The sequence below is a fragment of the Egretta garzetta genome, unplaced genomic scaffold (genome assembly GCF_000687185.1).
Source record: "Egretta garzetta isolate BGI_Z169 unplaced genomic scaffold, ASM68718v1 scaffold231, whole genome shotgun sequence".
Lineage (NCBI taxonomy): Eukaryota > Metazoa > Chordata > Aves > Pelecaniformes > Ardeidae > Egretta > Egretta garzetta.
In genome coordinates, this window is record NW_009258727.1 from 5,479,130 (window position 1) to 5,487,400 (window position 8,271).

Sequence of the window (8,271 nt, forward strand, 5' to 3'; positions counted from 1 at the left end):
GCCGCCCAAGGCTTCTGCACCTCATTTACAGACAAACTCCATGCGCCCTTTGCTTCTGGTCCATGACACCCACCCTCACCAGGGCACCACGAGAAATCAAACCCATCAATTAGAAGGCAAGGGGCAGGTGCAATTACTGTATTGTTAATGTGAAAACCAAGGTAAAGATTAAGAACTTACACTATTATTCTGCAACACACTAGAGCCAGCTGTAAATACTGCGTCAAAAATGTTATGGCCCTAGGAGATGCAACACAAATTTACATTTGTTTGAAAAAAAAAAAAAAAATTAGTTACCTGCTTTCACATAAAGCCTGCTGATGCAGATACCTGCCTACATCACGCTGCCTTTCAAGTGGATCAGCTACTGCTTGTCTTCTCCCAGCCACCACGAGGGTAACTAATTCCTTCTGATTTCACAGAAATATACCTGTTTGCTCTCAGCTTGATCTGAAACATCTGTACTACCAAATGATCCTGCTAAGACCTGCTGGTTTTGGAACAAGGACCTAAAAAGCACCAGCAATTAAATCGTATTTACTAGGGCCCACATACAGAGATGTAAGATGAACTTTTGCCATTCTTCTGCCCATTCCCCCTTGAGAAAAAGGTGTGAGAATAGGTACCATCTTACTCCATGTTTCTAGAGGGACACGTGGAATGGGAATTAAACCTTAAGGTCAGTGCAACTTTGCATGGTAAAAATATCTTCCTTCTCACGCCTTCAATCAAGTAAGGACAAACTGGGCCCATTCTGCTAATGTTTTTTAGGAAAAGGAACTGAAGTTTGATGATTCCTAGCACTATCTCAGACTTCCCGCCTCTTTTAACCTTCACTTTCCACTAAGCTTCTTTCTGTAAAGCAGAAAGCAATATCCACCTTTCTAAAGCTTTGTGAAGACGAGAGGCAATACCTTTTAAAGTCTATTTTACTTCTTTAAAAAAACCCGTGATTTTAACATTGAAACTTTTTATGAGGGGAAGTAAAACATAAAAGTAGATTATATTCAGCATTCAGGTATGAAACCATTCAAACTTTATAGTTTGAAAGTAAACCTAACAGTAAACATGGATCATAATGTCAGCAGGGTTTTTTTTTTTTCCATTAAATTGAAAAATGTTAGAAATTCCTACCAATATTACAAAGGTAACTAACGTTACTGGAGAAGTTTTTCACTTTATATTTTTACCAACTACTTCAGTTTTCCTCCCACTCTTGACCTTCCTATTTTCTTCTATACGCAAATAACAGAACCATCTCTTTCTCTTCTCCACTGAAATATTACAGAGATTATGGTCAAAGAGTTTTTTGTTGTTGCTGTCTTGTTTTAAACTTATTTTAATTCCTGTACCCTAACAAAATCAGCCACCTGCCCAGTAGGGCTAAGAGAAGGGGACTGCTTAAACATAGGTACCTTAATTTTCAGGTTGAAAATGAAGGAATCACAGGTAAAAATCCGCAGTTGCACTATCCTAAAGTACCAGCTTCTGTAGCCTCCAGTATTTGGTGTCTTACAGGTCCCTTAAAACCTCAGAGCAGTCATTTTGTTTAAACCATTTAAGGAATATTAAGCCATGTTACCAGCTTTTGCATGTAGTGCCTATAATTCTTTAAACTATTAACAAGTTTCTTGCTGACTTCTCATTTATAAAACCTGAAGAAGTTATTATTGATAACTGATTGATAAATTGATAAGTTATTATCGATTACTAATCTCATCAAAGAATGTTATAAAGAAAAAGAGGTTTCAGACATTGGCAATTAATAGCAGGTTGCTATTGACCACATAGTATTTGGATGAAATGGCATTTTTACTTTACTTGTGGAATAATTTTAAATGAAAAGGAAGCTAAAAAGGCAAATGATATCCCAGCCATAAGGCAACTAAAAAAAAAGAGGGGGGGGAGGGCAATGCAGTAACTTCTTTTGTACTTTAAAGGCATTTAAAAAAACATTAAAATAAATATTAGCACAGGATGATTATCTAAATCAATCACAAAAGCAGCAAGGCCATGAAGACACATTAAGGCATTTTAAATATATCCACACACAGAATATTTTACTTCTTTACAAGTAAAACACTTCTGTACAAAAGGAACAAAATAAATAAATCCTGAAGCATTTAATTTTAGTGACATGAACATATTTTAGAATTGCTACAGTTAACCTCAGCAGCTTCATCAACACAAAGGAATACTTCATATTTTATTTACAAATAAGTCTCAATATTAAAAGAACCAAACCTTATTCTATTGGTGTGTATTTGTCACTGTTATTTTAAAGAAATAAATAAAAGCTTTAGATGAAAAAGCTATTTTATAACAATGGGAAGATTTCTATTAGATTCACTTAAACTTCTTATCCAAGCATGTTTGATGCAAACAGTACAAATACAGCACCTAGCATCGAAGTTGACAGCCAGGGATAATAGTGGTTTAATAATATCTGGGACATTAATCACAAATATCAGGCCAAAGCAAAATACTAAAATATTAATATTCTCCAACTTTGTACCTTGCACCTTTATAAGCAGTGCTATACGATGTCAAAGTGTACAGTTGTCACTACATGTAATTTTCTGCACAAGGCTCAGGCTTCACACTGGAATTCTCTGAAGTTGTCCGAGTCGAATATTGTTGATCTCCAGTCAAGACCAGGTCAGTCTTTGAAAGGGAGATGTCAAGATTAAGGAATGCACTCAGGAAGAAATAGTGCCTGCCTGATACATGGTATTCATCTCTGTGAATACCAGAATTCAAACAAATGCTTCAGCATAATGAGGAGGCATAACAGTGCCTGTGTGTGCCATCATTCATGCAAAAGACAATTTCAGGATCTTAATTACTAAGTCACTAAACCAAAAAAAAAACCAAAAAAAACCCCAAGCCTAAAACAAATAATGGAATTGCAAGTCATGCATCCAGCAGAGTATTAACCCTTTGCAGACTCTCTCTCTCTCTTCACAATCTTAGCCATGCACATGGGACTAAACACCAGCTGCCTCACACCACTCCTGCCAACATCAGCTGGAGAGGTGTTTCCTGTGATTACACCCAATACTGATGCCAAACATGTGGCTTGGCCCAATGACATGTTCATTTTAGATGTGCTTTGAGATCATTACTAAGGATAGCTGTCCTTTCTTAAATAAATAAATAAATACACCCCCTTTTTTTTCAGAATAGCTATCTTTTTTCCAAGAACATCAAACATCATTTGTTAGACTGAAAAATATCTGCATTTTTACACCCCATTACCTTAACCTTTTTATTCCCTGCAGCGAAAGACAAACTGCAACCCAAGCAATAGAGACTTAAAGACTTGCCTTACATGTGGAAACGTACTGCAAGTGAATCTCCAACTTGAATATACATAACATGTATGTTCATTTAAACACTAGGCATGAGCCACAAATACAAGATGAGGTGTGTGCTTGTTTGTTTTTGTTTTAGCTTAATATGGGGCTCTCTATGCCTCTCTCTTTCACACCCTGCCATTAACAGAGGCTGAAAACCACCCCAGGGGGTTCCTCTTACTCCATTCCAGAAAAGTTTGTCGCTAAAGGAAAAGCAGGAGGTGCATGGAAGGTAAATATGAATTATGTGTTCAAAGGAAGTAAAGGCAGGATGAAAAACAATAGGTAAAAAGGAGAAAGAAAAAAAACTTTGAGCTAACGACAGCTAAGTAACACGTTGCATCTCAACGAGGATGGCCAAGAGGATGTGGAATGCACGTCAGCAAAAATAACTCCTGCAATAACATATATATAATACACAACCACGTTACTGCTGTGATAAGACCATGGCAGTATGAATGTCTCCATAACACATCCCTGGAGTGAACAGCAAGCACACACAAGGATAAAAGCCTCCAGCGCTAACTATTGGCCACAGAGATGGCATTGCTAGGTTCTTTGCAACTCAGCTTCAGGACATAAAAGAATTGCTTATAACAGTTGCTAAAAATTCACAATAAAATTTTAATGGAGGTGTGGTTTAACCTGGCAGGCAGCTAAACGCCACACAGACGTTCATTAGCTCTCCACCCCCAGTGGGATGGGGGAGAGAATTGGGGCTGGGGGTAATATACAAAATAAGTGATGCACAATGCAATTGCTTACTACCCACCAACCGATGCCCAACCCATCCCTGAGCAGCAGTCCCTCTCCCCCAGCTTATATACCGAGCATGATGTCATATGGTCTGGAATAGCCCCTTGGCCAGTTGGGGTCAGCTGTCCTGGCTGTGCCCCCTCCCAGCTTCTTGTGCACCTGGCAGAGCATGGGAAGCTGAAAAGTCCTTGACTGGTGTAAGCACATCTTAGCAACAACTAAAACATCAGTGTGTTATCAATATTCTTCCAGTACTAAATCCAAACCACAGCTCTGTGCCAGCTACTAGGAAGAAAATTAACTCTATCCCAGCTGAAACCAGACACATGGAATAAACAACTTGAGATTACTGCACAGAGGTACAACTGGGCGACTACCTGTGAATGAAAATTTTTACAAGTAATAATCAGCAAGCAGAATAGGCTTACTGTAGCAGAAAACCAGTAACAAAAGCTTTTCTCTTTCTTCTAAGCTCTACTGGGAAGGCAAGAACAAAAACAACAACAAAAAAATCTGTATTACTCTGCTGTGCATAGTCTGCTTTAAAAATAACATTCTGATCAGATCAAGTCAAACCTTTAAACATCACACAACCTGTGATAACAAGTAATCTTCACAGAATCATAGGATACCAGGTTGGAAGGGACCTCAAGGATCATCTGATCGAACTTTTCTTGGCAAAAGCACAGTCTAGACAAGAGGGCACAGCACCCTGTCCAGCCGAATCTTAGAAGTGTTCAATGCTGGGGAATCCACCACTTCCCTGGGGAGATTATTCCAATGGCTGATTGTTCTCATTGTGAAAAATTTTCCTCTTGTGTCCAATCAGAATCTCCCCAGGAGTAACTTGTACCCATTACCCCTCGTGACTCCTTGTAAAGAGGAGTCTCCATCTTCTTTGCAGCAACCCTTTAAATACTGGATCATGGAGACAAGATCTCTCCCTAAGCCTTCTTTTCTCAACGCTGAACAAACCCAGTTCTCTCAGCATTTCCGCATACAGCAGGCTTCCCAGGCCTTTGATCATCTTGGTGGCCCCTCTCTGGACGCTCTCCAGCCTGCCCACATCTTTTCTGTACAGCGGGGACCAGAACTGCACACAGTATTCCAGGCGTGGCCTGACAAGCACCGAGTACAGGGGGATAATGACTTCTTTATCTCTGCTGGTGATGCCCTTGTTGACGCAACCCAGCAACCGTTGGCTTGCTTTGCCGCAGCAGCACACTGCTCACTCATATAGAGCCTGCTGTCCATCAGGACCCTCAGGTCCCCTTCCATAGAGCTGCTTTACAGCCAGGTGGATCCCAGCCTGTGCTGCACTCCTGGATTATGTTTCCCAAGGTGCAAGACCTTACATTTGTCTTTGTTGAACTTCATAAAGTTCTTATTAGCCCACTCTTCCAGCCTATCCAGGTCTTCCTGCAGGGTGGCTTTCCTTTCCAAAGTGTCCACTTCCCCACTCAGTTTGGTATAATTGGCAAACCTCATCAGGGTACACTTGATCCCATCATCCAGATAACTTATGAAGATATTGAACAGCACTGGGCCCAGTAGTGGGGGACCCCACTTGTGATTTGCCCCCCCCCGGGGTGTGGCTTGCCAGCCAGTTCCCCACCCACCATATAGACCACTTGTCTAGACCATAACGCATCAGTTTCTGTAGGAGAAGGCTGTGGGAAACCATATTGAAAGCCTTGGAGAAATCCCAGTAGACAATGTCCACTGCTCACCCCACATCAACCAAGCAGGTTAATTCGTCGTAGAAGGCTATCAGGTTTGTCAAGCACTATTTGCCCTTGGCAAATCCATGCTAGCTTTTCCCAATCACGTGCTTCATTTGACTTGTGATAGCCCCCAGAAGGATTCATTCCATAACTTTCCCAAGGACTGAAGGGCCTGTAATTTCCTGGATCCTCCTTTAAGCCCTTCTTGTAGATGGGGGTGACATTAGCCTTCTTCGAGTCTTCTGGGACATCCCACAATCTCCACAACTTCTCAAAGATTATGGACAGCGGCCTCACAACACAGTCGGCCAGCTCTCTTAACACCCTCAGACAGATATTGTTGGGGCCCATTGATTTGTAAGGGTTAAGCTCCTGTAATAGTTCACATACCAACTCCTCCTTCACTGATGGTGGGTCTGTGTTTGCATCAACGTGGATTTCTGTTCCCAAGGCCTGGGGCCCAACAGTACTGGTAAACACAGCAGTGAAGGAAGTGTTGAGAACCACTGCCTTTTCAGCATTGTTGGTGACTAATTCACCTCTCCTGTTTAACAGCAGGCCAATGTTTTCCATTTCTGCTTGTTATTTAGGTACATGAAGAACCCTTTCTTGCAATTTTTGACATCTCTGGGCAATTTCAATGCAAACTGAGTTTCTGCTTTTCCATCTGCATCTCTGCACACCCTGGCAACGCCCTTGTAGTTCTCAACAAGTATTCATCTGCTTTCCCATCTCTGGTATGCTTCTCTTTTGGTTTTGAGAAGACTGAGAATCTTGCCACCAAGGGGGCTTAATTGTACTTCCATGGTTGATTATCATACCAAAGACCACAGAAGGTCTGAAGGTGGCCACAAGAAAAGATTATCAAAACAAGCTTTCCTATTCTAGTACTGCTTCTAAACCATGCCAGGGAGCTGCTTCTTGGTCATCCACCCCCCTCGCCTTCTCCCAGGAGAACAGTTTACAGGTACATTAGCCCTTTCAGAACAGCAGGAGGTGGTCTCCTGTAACACTGAACTTCAAAATATTACTGAAATTTATCTGGGAGGGTGAACTGACCTTACATTTCATAAAGGGAGAGACTATATGTGTCTACATGTCAAAATGCTTCAGCAACCCAAGAAGAAAAGGTAAGAACTAGAAAACAATCATATTGAAAAACATTATTGCAAAGATATAGCTAATGGTATTATACAAGAAGAATTTAAGTATAGCTTAATTGAGCAAGGGTAAAAATTATTATATTGCAGCTCTTCTAGAAAGATTTTTTTAAATACTATCTATACAAACCTTTGTGAGCACCTTTATGCCACCAAGGCAGATTAATGCAAGGAATTATCAAGAACAGTATCACCTTCAGTGTGCAGTCAGGTACATCTCTTATTAATAACAAACAGCTGTGGCTGGACATAGACAACTATGACATAAGATGAAAATCCAAAAGTCTTTTTGAAATTAGCTAGTAACATCCCATGAGCAGATTAATACCATTGAAGTTAATAAACCTCTACTTTGGCAGGGCAACAATTTTACTTGACTTATTTTTATTAACTTTTTTCTAAATAATAAAGCCATAATAAGGAAGTCACTTTTGGATAATACAAAGTATCTTTAATTAACTGAAATATCAATGCATATAATAGAAGCTTACTGTTGGGACATCCAAAGCTCAGAAGCAAGTAAAGTTAACTGAATAATTAGCTTTCAAAAGACAAGATAAATTACATTACAATATAGATTACAAGCTCACAAGCTTGGTGTACAACTAAGATCAGGTTCTGCTTTGTATTTTCTTTTGAGAAATGTTTCTTATGTTTGGTACACAGAAGAAAACAAAGTCCAAAGGACTCTTCAAGAGAAATGGGACTACCAGAAGGAAAGCAATCCTACTTTACCTTCCAGCTTCTTCAGCAGCACAAAATGAGTCAGACCAAAAGGAGACATATATTTAACAGATGCACCTGAAAGTGCAAAATAGCAAACTGTGTATCCAATTAATACAATTAGGATACCTAAATCGTACTGTTCATGGTAGGTACACCTTATTCATTAATTTAATTATGCTTTGGAATTCTCCATAGAAGGAAATAACTAGCTATTTTTTTTTATATTTCAAATCAAGCTTGACCAGCATGAGTTTGCTTAAGAGAGGGGCTCAAACGTAACTTCATTTCAATAATAAATCTTCAGCAGATGCTAAAGAAATAGTAAAGATACCATACAGCTTCTGTTCATTATCAGTGAACTTGATTGAAAACTGTAGTCAAGAAACAAAATATGCTTAATTTTTTCTCCTCTCCAATGCTCCCTCCCTTCCATCTCCACTCTTACAACACTAAAATATTCAGTCCTGCAAATACAAGATGATGTAGATTCCACAGTGCTTCTAGTAACATCCAAGAAAACAAATTTAATTCTCACATACTAAAAATCTG